Source organism: Mustela nigripes, unplaced genomic scaffold, assembly GCF_022355385.1.
Source record: "Mustela nigripes isolate SB6536 unplaced genomic scaffold, MUSNIG.SB6536 HiC_scaffold_601, whole genome shotgun sequence".
In the NCBI taxonomy this organism is placed as follows: Eukaryota; Metazoa; Chordata; class Mammalia; order Carnivora; family Mustelidae; genus Mustela; species Mustela nigripes.
In genome coordinates this window covers 1,344-17,015 of record NW_026740008.1, presented here as the reverse complement: position 1 = coordinate 17,015, position 15,672 = coordinate 1,344, and the positions used below count along the sequence as shown (strand labels likewise).

The 15,672-nt window shown below is 44.0% G+C and overlaps 1 long non-coding RNA gene across 1 annotated transcript; it reads left to right on the top strand.

Annotated features, from left to right (window-relative positions):
* The first annotated feature begins 3,911 nt into the window (after nt 1-3,911).
* LOC132008653 (uncharacterized) lies at nt 3,912-14,208 on the top strand. The gene is made up of 4 exons (XR_009401686.1): nt 3,912-3,983; nt 7,433-7,863; nt 13,517-13,603; nt 13,688-14,208. It is a non-coding gene; the product is annotated as an uncharacterized LOC132008653 (long non-coding RNA).
* Nucleotides 14,209-15,672: the final 1,464 nt, after the last annotated feature.

Below are 15,672 nucleotides of genomic sequence, written 5' to 3'. Positions count from 1 at the left end.
ACCAACAACAAGACAGAAGAAAGAGAAATTAAGGAGTTTATCCCACTTACAATTGCATTGAAAGCCATAAGATACCTAGGAATAAACCTAACCAAAGAGGAAAAGAATCTATACCCAGAAAACTATAAAGTACTCATGAAAAAATAGAGGAAGACACAAAGAAATGGAAAAACGTTCCATGCTTTTGTATTGGAAGAATAAATATTGTGAAATTGTCTATGCTACCTAAAGAAATATACATATTTAATGCAATCTTTATCAAAATACCATCAATTTTTTCCCCAAAGAAATGGAACAAATAATCTTAAACTTTATATGGAGCCAGAAAAGAACCCAAATAGCCAGGAGCATGTTGAAAAAGAAAACCAAAGTTGGTGTCATGACAATTCCAGAATTCAAGGTCTATTACAAAGCTGTCATCATCAAGACAGTATGGCACTGGCACAAAAACAGACACAGAGGTCAATGGAACAGAATAGAGAGCTCAGAAATGGACCCTCAACTGGTCTTCAACAAAGCAGGAAAGAATGTTCAATGAAAAAAGACACTCTCTTCAACAAATGGTGTTGGGGAAATTGGACAGTTACATTCAGAAAAATAAAACTAGTCTATTTCCTTATTCCACACACAAAAATGGATGAAAGGCCTTGATGTGAGACAGGAATCCATCAAAATCCTTGGGAAGAACATAGGCAGCTACCTCTTCGACCTCAGCTGCAGCAACTTCTTCCTAGAAACATCATGAAAGGCAAGGGAAACAAGGGCAAAAATGAACTATTTGGACTTTATCAAGATCAAAAGCTTTTGCACAGCAAAGGAAACAGTCTACAAAACCAAAAGACAACCAGCAGAATGGGAAAAGATACTGTAAATGACATATCAGATAAAGGACTTGTATCCCAAATCTATAAGGAACTTTTCAAACTCAACTCCCAAAGAACAAAGAATCTAATCAAGAAATGGGCAGAAGACATGAACAGACATTTCTGCAAAGAAGACATCCCAGAGGCCAACAGACACATGAAAAAGTGCTCAACATCACTCGGCATCAGGGAAATACAAATCCAAACCACAGTGAGATACCAGCTCATACCAGTCATAATGGCTAAAATTAATGAGTCAGGAAATTATAGATGTTGGTGAGGATGCAGAGAAAGAGGATCTCACCTACTGTTGGTGGGAATGCAAGCTGCTGCAGCCAGTCTGGAAAACAGTATGGCCGTTCCTCAATACATTGAAAATAGAGCTACACTACGACCGAGCAATTTCACTACTAGGTATTTACCCTAAAGATACAAATGTAGTGATCCAAAGGGGCACGTGCACCCAAATGTTTATAGCACCAATGTCCACAATAGCCAAACTCTATAAGGAACCTAGATGTCCCTCAACAGATTAATGCATAAAGAAGATGTGATATATAGAGAGAATGGAATACTATGCAGCCATCAAAAGAAACAGAATCTTGCCATTTTTCAATGACATGGAGCTAGATGGTATTATGTAAGCAAAATAAGTCAATCAAGAGAAAGGCAATTATCATATGATCTCTCTGATATGAGGAATTTGAGAGGCAAGGTGGGGGGGTTATGGGGTGTAGGGAGGGAGAAAATGAAACAAGATGGGATCAGGAGGGAGATGAACCAAAAGAGACTCTTAATCTCAGGAAACAAACTGAGGGTTGCTGGGGGACAGAAGGGTAGGGAGACGGTGGCTGGGATATGGACACTGGAGCATGTGCTATGGTGAGTGCTGTGAAATATGTAAGCCTGATGATTCACAGACCTGTAGCCCTGGGGCAAATAATGCATTATATATTAATTTAAAAAAAGATCCAGGTAGGTGATGAGAATAGAGCATATGGATCTCCAGATAAGTACAGTCTCCAGATAACGTCAAGACAAGTCTGGATCTCACATGTATTCTTCTGTCAAGTTATTTAGCCAAGGGTTTTTCAGAGTCAAGAATTGCCTAAATCAGAAATGGCTTTTAAATTTTTTTTTTAATCAAAACCAAACATAGAATTAAAAACATGGTCAAAGAATCATATAGTATGAAAATGCCCAGATTTTAAAAACCACACCTTTATAAAAGGACTCTCCTAGAACTATAGGAAATGGACAACCCAGAAATTAAAATTAAAAACTCAATTCATCAAGGGGTTTGAAGTGGTGGGGGGTGGGAGGTTGGGGTACCAGGTGGTGGGTATTATAGAAGGCACAGATTGCATGGAGCACTGGGTGTGGTGAAAAATTAATGAATACTGTTATGCTGAAAATAAATGAATTAATAAAAAACAAAACAAAACAAAAAAAAAACTCAATTCATTATACCAGGTTAGAGATAGGAGGAAAAAAGAAATACAGAGATGGAAGGTAGTTCTGACATATTTACCCAGCTCAGGCAGAAAAAGAAATTGGATATTCAAAGAAAGCATTTAAATAATATGAGAAAGCCTGAATTAGAAGGTCTAAGAATCTAATTTGGCTCCAAGGAGAAAACAGGGAGACTGGAGGAGACAATACATTTGAGGTCATAACAGTTGAGCATTTCTTTAATCTGATAAAAAATATATGATTTCTCAGCTTTGGGAAACAGGGTGAAAGCCACAGAGTATAAATAGATTGAAAACAAACAAAGCAAAACAAAGAAACGCCAAAATAAAAGTGATGCGTGGGGACATCTGGGTGGCTCAGTGAATTAAGCATTCAGATCTTGGTCTCAGCTCTGGTCTTGATCTCAGGGTCATGAGTTCAAGTTCCATGTTGTTAATAAATAGCAAGCCAGATAGGCTTGGAGACCAAAGGCATCATTTTGTCTTTAGAAGGTCAACACTAATGAAAGAAAAGAAAGAGGAGAGAAGAGAAGAGAAGAGAAGAGAAAAGGAAAGAAAAGAAAAGAAACATCCTATGTATAGATATATGTTGGTGCAAGTCAAGAAAAAAAGGGAAAGATAAGACCTGTGTTACTTACCCCAGAACAATCAGCAAAAGTAGAACCAAAGAAAGTTAAATAACACCTTTAGTGAACTGAGCCCAAAGATCAACACAGAGATATATACTTGGTCAAACACTTATTCAAATAACAGGGAAAAACAGATGATTTCTGGAGAGGTCATTAAAGAAACTGAAGATGAATGATCTCAGAATGGAATTTTGAGATATCTGGATGCTCAGCAAATATACAAGTAGGCAAAAATGATATCTCCATCAAGTAAGTACTGTTTCCCAAGCCAGGATGAAAACTGCAAGTTGGAAGCAAACCCGTAAGCAGAAGTGACGTAGGGTCAGAAGTAACGTGTATGGTGATCAGATTTGAAGTGTTCTCATTCTTTTTGGAATAACATACGTGTATTCATTACTTTGCATTTTAAGTTAATTTGGCATGTTAAACTTTGAAGAATAATTTAAAAGTGACTGTGTACTTCCATAATAGTGCAGTGGTTGTAGTTACAAAAATAATACTTACACTGAGTCGATCCAAAAGAAGAAAGGAGGATAGAAGCATAAATCCATCAGGATAAATAGCAAAAAAAATTGAGTAAAAATATATAAAAATGGATCAGTACTCATACTAAATGTAAATGGACTTAACATGACAACTCAAAGGCTGTATCGACTTTGGATAATTTATTTAAAAACATAGGTACATATAAGTACCCATAAATGTTTTTGATGAAGATGTTGGAGAAGATATTAGGCAAACACTAATGAACAAGACAGAAAACTGAGGCATGTTCATGAATAGTAAGACAGACATGCTTGGAGATCAAAAGCATTATTTTGTCTTTAGAAGGTCAATGCCTAAGAATACATTGTCTGATTCAAAGTAAAGAATTCTGATTCTCAGCTCCGACATGAACTAGCTGTGTGGCCTAGACAAATCACTTACCTTCTCTGGACCTAATTTTCCAGATCTGTCACTTGGGGATCATGACAGCATGGATCACTCGAGGTGGTGAGGATTAAAGGAGAGTCCACTTGGTAAGTCTTGCATAAACACTTGCATGATTTGGGGTGACTTCTCCCATTCTTCTACCTGACTCCAGGGCCTTGCTCCATGCCAGGCACATGATAGTGGCTCAGATTGCTGAAGGAATCAAATCTCATTTCTGTGGCCCTTTGGCTGTGGGCCCAGAGAACCAAAGCAGCTCCCAGAACACCCTCCCCACCTGGGCCGGCTCTGGGGTGTTTTTCCATCAGACCTGGTGACTTGGTGGAGAGGGAACCTTGGCCTTGTCACTACCTTTGTGCTGAGTTCAGTGGAGCTGGGATGGCAGCGGCTCCTTCGGGAGAGCCCCTCCCCACAGATGCTAGAAGTGAAGTGGGGAAGGCTGGAGTGGGAATAGAAGCCCCTCCAGAGTTGGCCTTGCACCCCATGGGGAGCAAGTTACTAGTACAGGAGAGCAGGCCTCAAGCTAGCACCACTGCTCCCTGCTGTGTGCCTGTGGACATATCCCTCCACCCCTCCTGAGCCTTGCTTCCTGGACAATGGGCTGTCGATGACATGGGTGGCCCCTAGAATTATTGAGAAGCAGGTGAAGAGTGGAGCATACAGTAAGCACTTCTTAAATGTACAGGCACTGCTGTCTCAGCTTTTCCTGTAGAACTCCAGAATTCCACAGATAAGGAAACTGAGGCCCAGAGAGTGCCAGGGACTTGTCCAAGGTCACTGAGTCTGTATATTGCTGGTTCCAGCTGTGGCTTTAACCATTCTCCCTGCTCAGTCCCCAAACAACCAGCAAGGTTGTGCTTCTGGGTCGACCAGGCAGGGGTCTCCCTAGAGCAGAGGGGTTGGGTGGGAGGGGGGTGGTAGAGAGCAATAGGAACAGTCACCTTTACCCAGGGCCTTGTTCTCTCATGAAATCCTAAAAACTCTATGAAAGCGCTATTGTCAGCCCCATTTTACAGATGAGGGAACAGGGGCTCAGAGAGGTGACTGTAGCTTGCCCAGCAATACAGTGAAAAAAGGATCCTCTCGACCTCAACACCCCAGCACCAGATTTGTTGAACAAAGGAAGCAACAGTGGACATCCAGGGACACCCAGTGTGAATTCTACAGTTTTAGGAGTTCAATCTGCCTTCCCCAACCTGGAGATGGAGAGAGGACCATAACAGCATCTCTCGTCTGGGGGTCTTTGCAAATTGTCAAAGCTCCAGAGGGCATGCCCTAATCCCACCCTACACACCTGCTCTACCTCTGGTTGGCAGAAGCCTTCCCTGCATACCTTCAGGAGCTGCAGATGGGCGTCAGGGTGTCATTCAGAATTCTGGGGACATGTGGAACCAGCACTGCCTCCCTTTCACCCTCTCCACCAGGCAGCACACAGAGGCTCACCAGTCTCTCTCCCTGGGGTTACCCTGGACTGCTCCAGCCTCCAGCCAGTAACCTAGGGCCTTAGCAGCCCACTGGGTCTTAGAAGGTCCTCTCCTCCCTGCCTGGAAGAGTGTCTCTCCCCTTTCCCTGTGCTTCCTGAGCCCTTTGGCCTCCAGTGTGAAGGTCCAGGTTTTGGGTCCTGCCTACCTTCCAGCCTCTGAAGGCACTGTCTCCATTGTGCCCCCCCACCCACAGGAGACATAGGATGGCTTCTCAGCTTCCATTCCCCCAGGGAGGGACTCCCAATCACGAGGTCCAACAGGAAGAACCACGTCTTGGTTGGAAACACGAATTCCAGGGACAGTGATTTCTGGGGATGTCTGTGGACAATTACATTCTGAGTCCTGCTGCCCACTTGTCCTCTGACATCCAGTGAACTCCTGTCCTCTCTGACCCTGGGTTTCCTTTACTCTGCCATGAGTAGTGTAGAGATTACTTATACCTTTTTAAAACCCCACCAATATTTTTTTTCCTGACATTTTTTTAGATTATTTCTTTTCAGTGTAACAGCATTCATTGTTTTTGCACCACACCCAGTGCTCCATGCAATCCGTGACCTTTCTAATACCCACCACCTGGTTCCCCCAACCTCCCACCCCCTGACCCTTCAAAACCCTCAGATTGTTTTTCAGAGTCCATAGACTCTCATGGTTTTCTTACAGAAACACCCAAGAGTTCCCCATGGTTTGTTTTCTCCTACATGGAGAGGAGAGGGAATCCCAGCTTGGAGAGCTGCAGGTGCAGGCCTGGTGGTCACTGGTTAAGGGGCATTGACTGGCCTTTAACCATGTAACGATGATGATCACAAACTCATACACATGGTTTAATTGTGCCGCCCCTGAGCTAAGTTCTTCACTTACATTAATGTGTTTCTTCACATCATCTTTGGGAAGTGGATACTGTGGGCCACTCTGTCTTGCAGATAGGAGAGCCAAGGCAAGCAGAGGGTTAACCACCTGTCCCAAGTCACCCAGACGGGAAGGTTTTGCTGACTTGAGTCCATTCTCTGAGCTGTGTCCTAACCAGTCTTCTTTGCCTGAGCAGACCTTGGTGCCTGAACTACCTTCATCTGTGGAGGTCTTAGAGCATGCTGGAGTGTGGTGGGGAAGGAGAGAAGGTGCTATGCAGCCCGTACATCAGGCTTGAGAGCAGGAGCCTGCCTGTCCTCTGAGCCCAGTCTTGCCCCTCTCCAGGGAGTAGGGATTTATGGATAGAAGCCCAACTAGGCAGGAAGGGTAGACAAGGGCCTGCACCCTCAGGAGCTGAGAGGTGACACCTTCTGCCCTGTTCCCAGGGGAGGGTGGTTGGGAAAGATGGAGCAGCAAGCCAAAGAGAGAGGAGTTGAAATGGGAGAGCAGAGCAGGGGAGAGGGAGGGAGGAGGGACACATAAAGGGAAAGAAGGTCAACCACCATTTTTAATTTTTAGATTCCTAGTGTTGATGACACAGAGGCAATCTGGTCAGTCCTCATTTTCCAGAAAGCAAATGGAGAACAGATTGTTTACTCAAGCTTGTTGACATTATGGTGACAACATTAACCCCAATAACTGTAATCTGAACACTTAGCATGGGCCAGTCTCTTTTCACAGACTAGCTCCTTAACCCCCCGGACAGGTCTTGTGTTCCAAGTTTCCATTTTACCTACAAGGAAACTGAGTCTCAGAGAGGTGAAGTGACCTGCCCAGAGCTGCACAGCACTGGACAGGCTATAATCAAACCCAAGTTCCCAGATTCCAAGTGCCAGAGACTCGACCACCCAGTGTCCCATGGTCCAAGGAAATTTCTCTTTTTTGAGCTCCTACTATGTGCTGGGCACCATGTGAGGTATGAGGGATACAGAGATGAATAAGACAGACCCATTCTATGGCCAGTTTTTCATGTGTCCTCTGCACTGGGAACCTTGAGGGTAGAGCGAACTTGTTGCCAGCATCTACTACAGAGCATGGCACATGGTGGGGTCTCAGTTAATGTTGGCTGAGTAAATGCATCCTCATGTGGCCTTGCTTGCTTCACCCTTTACATCCCTAACATTCCACATTCACATTTCTTCCTCCAGGTCTTCTTTGCCCCAAACTGCTTCCTCTTCTCCTTTTATCGAATCGTCCACTAGAGGATTTCTTGACAACTAAAAAGAAGAAAAGAATTGGAAATATCAGAGCCCCCCCCCCCCCGCAACACCCACCAGGGCAGGAAAATGCTCACATTGGGGGGCTGTGTGACTTCCTGGAGCTCCTGCTGCAAGGGGGCCCAGCCATTCTGATTCCCCACCCTGCTCCCTGCCCACCACTCAGGGCTGCTCAGCATGGTTCAGCAGTGCAGACCTGGGTCAGGAGCCAGGGTGACACCAGTAAAGCTGTTGAGGGGGCCAGCAGAGAGACCTGAAAGACATTGAAGGTGTAAGAACCTCCAGTACCTGCATGGCGCCGGGTTCTTTGGAAGAACCATCCAAAGAGGGAAAGGGGAAGAAACACAAAGTGGAGATCAAAGGTAAGGATGCAAGAAAATGAAAAGAGAGGACTATAGTGATAAATTGCAGGCACAGTTTTGCCCATTCTGTGCGAGTCTTCAACATCTTCAAAGTAGTCTTTGAGGGGACAGGGCAGCAATGACATTGGGATGTCCGTGGAAAAGAAAGTGGAGAAGAAGGGGAGCTAAGGACTCAGAGCGGGCCCTGCTGCTCCCAGGATTATGTCTGCAGATCTCGGGATCTGCTGTCCCCTGATCTGAGGACAGATTCTGTCCTCAGCTTTGCAGTTGACTGATAAATGCAGCTTCCCTGGGCTATGGGACCACTGAGGCCACCCCAGCACGATGGCAGTATGTGGGACCACTGTACACTTGAGTATTTGCAGGCATGTACATGAATGCCAGAACTGCCTTGCTCTGTGACTAATGATCTCATGGTTAAGTGGTAAATGCTTGTTAGTGGCCAGCGCAACAACATTGGGACCCATGCTTGGGTTCACAGTTTGGCTTTTCCAACCTAGGCAGTCAAGAGCATGGGCCATCCCTCTCTGCACCTTCTCCTCAAAGAGAGGGAATGGCCAACAAACCCCCAGGTCCAGAGGTGGTGAGAGAGGAACGTGGTGTTGTATGTAAAGTGTGCAGGGGTAATGAGATTTCTGAAGGGAGATCTGACACTTGCTTTGGGCTGGGTACATGGGAAATACCTCCCGAGGGAACACACATACACTCACATTCACAGTCATACCATGCAGACTTACATACACACACAACTCTCACACACACATGAACCCAAACCACCTAAGTAACTAAGTTGCTTGCAGAGCCCATAGATTGTGGCCAAAGCTCTCTGCTGAGCATTCATGGCACCCCATCCCTCCATTCCGGCAGGACCCAGAATCAGGGTAGCCACGCAGGCCAAAGCAGACAGGAAAGCCCCACCTTCTTCAGCACTGAGGTACTTCTTCAGCACGTGATTCCAGAATATGTACAATTTTAGATTCTTTTTGCATCCATCTGTGATTAAAAAGTATGAAGATCATATCATCTTGTACACTGTATACATATGGCTTTGTTCTCTTGATTTTATGGAAACAGATGGGATACACAGCCCCCAAAAGAAAAAGTTTGGGCTTTTCATGGCAGACCTCTCAAGTGCATTTTGGTCAGCAAATACAGACTTCTTTGTCAAGGAGGAGGCTTTTTTTTTTTAAATTTCATTTCAGTGTTAACAGTATTCATTGTTTTTGCACCACACCCAGTGCTCCATGCAATCCGTGCCCTCCTTAATACCCACCACCTGGCTCCCCCCACCCTCCCAACGCACCTTCAAAACCCTCAGGTTGTTTTTCAGAGTTCATAGTCTCTCAGCATTCACCTCCCCTTCCAATTTCCCTCAACTCCCTTCTCCTCTCCATCTCCCCATGTCCTCCATGTTATTTGTTATGATAAGAGGGGGATTTCTTACTGAGAAAATTGCTTACTGCCATACACTTTGTAACTGATGCTGTCGATTTTTGCTCTATTTTTTTCCCCCAGTGAGTAAAGTGATAAAACTTTATTAAGTCAGGATACAGAAAAAGCTCTCAAGAGTGAGAGGGGTCTCGACAGGGTCGCCAACGAGGGCCTTTAAGGTTGGTCTTTTAGAGACAGCTAACCAGGGAACTTAAAATCTTTTAAGATCTCTATTGATAACACATTCAGTGGCTTAATTCTTTTTTAGGGGCTGGTTATTCTTTGTTGATCACAGGTGATTATCATAACGATATGTACCCCACAGGACCCACACCACATGCCTGTGGCAGGGTGGTCCTCCATCCCAAATGCCTCTGGTTTCTCCACACCTTCACATTTTGGGGATTTCTGTGAACCTGATCCCATAGTCCCCTATCTATCTCTCCCTACCAGCCCCAATTATCCCTTACCCATTCCTCCCCGTGGAATAGTAACCCTAACTGCTGTTAGGGAATGGGATGATGCCTGCTTTGTTTCCTGATGAAATGGGATGGCAGGCTGTGTGACAGTTAGAATCTATCCATTGTTAAAATGTTTGTCCTGGGGGCACCTGGGTGGCTCAGTGGGTTAAATAAAGCCTCTGCCTTAGGCTCAGGTCATGATCTCAGGGTCCTGGAATTGAGTCCCACATCAGGCTCGTTGCTCAGCAGGGAGCCTGCACTTCCCGTCCCCCTGCCTGCCTCTCTGCCTACTGTGATCTCTGTCTGTCAAATAAATAAATAGAATCTTAAAAAAAAAAAAATGTCCTGCCCGGAGCGATTCAATGCCATCCTTATTAAAATACTACTGGCATTTTTCAAAGCGTTCAAACCAACAATGCTAAAATCTGTATGGTAGAAGAAAAGACCCTGAATCACCAAAGGGGAATGATGAAAAAGAAAAAAAAAGCTGGGGCATCACGTTGCCTGACTTCAAGCTGTATTACCAAGCTGTGATCACAAAGACAGCATGGTATTGGCACAAAAACAGACACATAGACCAGTAGAACAGAATAGAGACTCCAGAAATGGACCCTCAACTTGATGGTCATCTAATCTTTGACAAATCAGGAAAAAATATCCAATGGGAAAAAGAGAGTCTCTTGAATAAGTGGTGCTGGGAAAATTGGATGGCTATATATACAAGAATGAAACCGGACCATTCCCTTACACCATAAACAAAACTAAATTCAAAATGGATGGAAGACCTCGATGTGAGACAGGAATCCATCAAAATCCTAGAGGAGTACATAGGCAGTAACCTCTTCGACATCAGCCACAGCAGCTTCTCTCAAGACATGCCTCCAAAGGCAAGTGAAACAAAGCCAAAAATGAACTGTCTGGGCTTCACCAAGATAAAAAGCTTCTGCACAGCAAAGGAAACAGGCAACAAAACTAAGAGGCAGCCCACACAATAGGAGAAGATATTTGCAAATGACATTACAGATAAGGGGCTGATATCCAAGATCTATGAAGATCTTCTCAAACTCAACACTCAAAAAACAAATAGTCCAGTCCAAAGATGGGAAAAAGACTTGAACAGACACTTCTCCTAAAAAGACATGCAATGGCTAATAGACAGACGAAAAAATGCTCACCATCACTAGCCATAAGACAAATACAAATCAAAACCACACTGATATGCCACCTTATACCAGTTAGAATGGCAACAATTAACAAGTCAAGAAACAACAAATGTTGGCGAGGATGTGGAGGAAGGGTAAACCTCTTACACTGTTGGGTGGTTCGAAACGCCAGCTGGTATAGCCACTCTGGAAAACAGTATGGAGTTTCCTCAAGATGTTAAGAATAGAGCTACTCTTCCACCCAGCAATTGTGCTACTACATATTCACCTCATAGATACAGATGTAGTGAAAAGAAGGGACACATGTACCCCAATGTTCATAGCAGCAGTGTCCACAATAGCCAAAGTGTAGAAGGATCCAAGATGCCCTTCAACAGATGAATGGATAAAGAAGATGTGGTCCGGGACACGTGGATGGCTCAGTGGGTTGGGGCTTCTGCCTTCGGCTCAGGTCATGATCTCAGGGTCCTGGGATAGAGTCCCGCATTGGGCTCTCTGCTCATCAGGGAGCCTGCTTCCTCCTCTCTCTCTCTCTCTCTCTCTCTGCCTACTTGTGATCTCTGCCTGTCAAATAAATAAAATCTTAAAAAAAAAAAAAACACCAAACTGTGGAAAGAACCGAGATGGCCTTCAACGGATGAATAGATAAGGAAGATGTGGTCCATATACACTATGGGGTATTATGCCTCCATCAGAAAGGATGAATACCCAACTTTTGTATCAGCATGGAGAGGACTGGAAGAGATTATGCTGAGTGAAATAAGTCAAGCAGAGAGAGTCAATTATCATATGGTTTCACTTTTTTGCGGAGCATAACAAATATCATGGAGGAAAAGGGGAGTTAGAGAGGCGAAGGGAGTTGAGGGAAATTGGGCGGGGAGGTGAACCATGAGAGACTATGGACTCTGAAAAACAACCTGAGGGTTTTGAAGGTGCGTGGGGTGGGAGAGTGGGGGAGCCAGGTGGTGGGTATTAAGGAGGGCACGGATTGCATGGAGCACTGGGTGTGGTGCAAAAACAATGAATACTGTTAATACTGAAAAGAAATTAAAAAAAAAACAAAGAAGATGTTGTCCATATATACAATGGAATATTATTCAGCCATCAGAAATAATGAATACCCACCATTTGCACTGACATGGATGGAGCTGGAGGGGAATATGTTAAGGAAAGAAGAGTCAAGCAGGGAAAGACAATTATTGTATGGTTACACTCATCTGTGGAACATAAGCAATAGCATGTAGTGCCATAGGGGAAGGGAGGGAAATCTGAAAGGCAAGAAATCAGAGAGGGAGATGAACCATGAGAGACTATGGACCCCAAGAACCAACCTGAGGGTTTCAGAATGGAGGAGTATAGGGGGAAGGGGTAAGAGGGTGATGGGTATTGAGGAGGGTATATGCTGAGATTGGGTGTTATAAGTAAAGAATAGATCATTGAGCACTACATCAAAAACTAATGATGTACTACTCTACAGTGGCTAAATTAATATAATAAAAAAATATATAAAAAACCAATCTGGGGTTCCTGGGTGGTTCAGTGGGTTAAGCCTCTGCCTCCCTACCATGAGACCATGATCTAGAGACAAAGAATTTCTAGAACCTGCAGGCTCCCACTTCTCAGATTCCCTTCAGAACAGGATGTGGCAACCATCTGCCCTTTGGACCACATGCCCCAGCATTCCCTCTAAGAGGAAGAGGATTCTTTCTCAGGCTCCTTTCAGCCTGAGAAAGGAGCAGCCTGAGAAAGGAGCCTGGGAACAGAGGAGGGGTCCTAGATGAAATATCCCTTTAATCTGAAGAGTCTGATGGAACATGGCCTCTGGGATTGGGTTTGGTGAGAGCCCCATTCAGGGAAGATCAAGAACAAGGCAAAAAGCTATTACTAATGCCACTCAGTGTAGAAATGTAGGGTCTTCCCCTAGAAATAGAGATGGGAAAAGGATCACGAGATCTGGGGTTGAAGGGCCTCATCTTGGTGCTAGGCTCCCCAAACACAGGCACTACATCCTTGCTGTCATTCAGCACCCTCTCCAGCCTCCCTTTTCCCTGACACCAACTGAATATGCTGTGGCTCCTTCTCTTTAGTCATGATCGCTCCCGCTGTCTGCTCAGAGGTGAGACCCATCATGAACTGAAGTCATTCCTGACAGACTCAAGGGATTTCTGAAAATGTTATTTTCCTCTCAGGACCCTGGGAACACTTTCCTCAATGGTGTTGGGATTTTGTCAGATGAAACCAGATGTATTTGGCATACGATAGACTGCACACATTTTTAAGTCATACAATGCCGTAAGTTCTGACACACAACACACCCATGAGGCAAGGGGCGGGATTTTCTTTGTCTTTTTCGAAATGATAAGTTCACACCAGCAACTGTGCTATTTAGGGAGACATAAATCCTGGAAACACACACACACACACACAAAACTACATACCTATTCAGAATCACACCTCGTCTGTTCACACAGAGACACAGCCCACCTCCACATACACAAACTCACTACCTGAACACTAAAGAGCCACTTACAAAGATATGACCATGGTTATGCACATAGAAAACCCATTGTTTCACCACACCTCTGATCTCCATTCCAGTGGGAACCCAGGATCTGATGGTGCCCCTGACTACAGACAGTGAGAGACTGATTCCAGAATATACACCTCTTTGGGCAGCACCTGAAGGTATGGAAAGGAGGGCACCATGAGGCTCAGGTCATTTTGTATACTGTCTGACTTCATGATCTTTAATTCTCTCAATGACATTAGGAAACCAGAGGGAACCCAGTGTTTGGCCCCCACGGTAAGGAAACAAGACGCCTGTAGGAAAGTGTTTTTCCTTGGAGATGTGTCTGCCCAGTCCACTCAGGATGGTGCCTACAAAATGCTTCATCCAAGCAGGGAAACTGTTGCTGAGGGAAAGAATGCCACCACCGCAATTCTTTTTTTTTTTTTTTTTTAAGTATCATTGGTGAAGTTCAACCAACCTTTATTTGTCTATACATATTAGGTACATACTAAGTGTTTAACAAATGCGTTTGTTCACAGAATCCAAAATCATTTTAACTAATGTAATAATAAAGCTAGAAAAGTCTAGTGTAGACTACTGCTGGTCTAAAATGAAAGCATGATCTACTAACTATAGAAAGTTCTTTTCAGCAAGAACACTTGGGCTCCCTGCTTTATGTATCTTGTATAGGTACCTCATAAAAGTTTATCAAATTTAAAAGTTAAATAAGAAATAACCATGAGAGACTATGGACTCTGAAAAACATTCTGAGGGTTTTGAAGGGGTGGGGGGTGGGAGGTTGGGGTACAGAGTCGTGGGTATTATAGAGGGCACGGTTTGCATGGAGCACTGGGTGTGGTGCAAAAATAATGAATACTGTTATGCTGAAAATAAATAAAAAATATATTTTAAAAAAAGAAAGAAATTACTTTCTTAGCTTTAAGAAGTGAGGTTATATGAGAATATTTCTATAATTTGAAAAAAACAGTATCAATACCTTTTCTAAATAATGATAAATTTACACCATTTTCTTTCTTTTTTCTTTTGTACACCATCGCAATTCTAACCAGGTTTGCTGTTGCCATTGGCGAATGTCCTCTCAAATCAGATGATGGTTGACAAGAGACAACCACTCAGCACTCTCCCCAAAAGGAAATTATATATATATATGTCCTCTCAAATGTGTGTGTATGTGTAATTGTGTAATTACACATACACACACATTCAGACACATATACAGTTGAAACATCATTTTATTTCCATATACAAGCAATTTATATTAGGAAAATGAATTTTTTAATATTATGTTCAATTCGCCAAAATGTATGATCTGATTTTCACCTGAATTTCATGAAAGAAACCAAGAAAACAATGCTTGTTCCTTGGGTGAAGACAGGCATGCTCACCTTGGCAATACGCCATTCTTTCTGCACTTCCATGCTCTGGCGAGGCCACACTCAGACTGAGCCGATGTCCACATCTAGACAGACATCAAGAATGTACCTGTCAGCACATTGGTAGTGCTGCTCAAGATTAATTCGGGGAGGGGCACCCAGAGGGCTCAATCCTTTCAGCATCGGCCTTCCGCTCAGGTTATGATCACTGTAATCTCGGGACTGGCAAGCTCCCCACAGGAGGAGGATCGGGAACAAGGGTAAATATATTTTTGATACCAAACTCCGTATAAAAATGTAGGGCCTTCTGCAATTGCATTACTGGGTATTTATCACAAAGATACAGATGTAGTGAAAAGAAGGGCCAACTGTGCCCCAATGTTTATAGCAGCAATGGCCACAGTCGCCAAACTGTGGAAAGAACCAAGATGCCAGTCAAGAGATGAATCGATAGGAAGGTTTGGTCCATATACACTATGGAGTATTATGCCTCCATTAGAAAGGATGAATACCCGAGGGAGGACTCAAGATGGCAGAGAAGTAGCAGGCTGAGACTACTTCAGCTAGCAGGAGATCAGCTAGATAGCTTATCTAAAGATTGCAAACACCTGCAAATCCATTGGCAGATTAAAGAGAAGAACAGCAATTCTAGAAACAGAGAAACCCCCACTTTCTGAAAGGTAGGACTGGCGGAGAAGTGAATCCAAAGTGACAGGAAGATAGACCCCGGGGGGAGGGGCCGGTTCCCGGCAAGCGACGGAGCAATGGAGCACAAAATCAGGACTTTTAAAAGTCTGTTCCACTGAGGGACATCGCTCCAGAGACTAAATTGGGGCAAAACCCATGCAGAG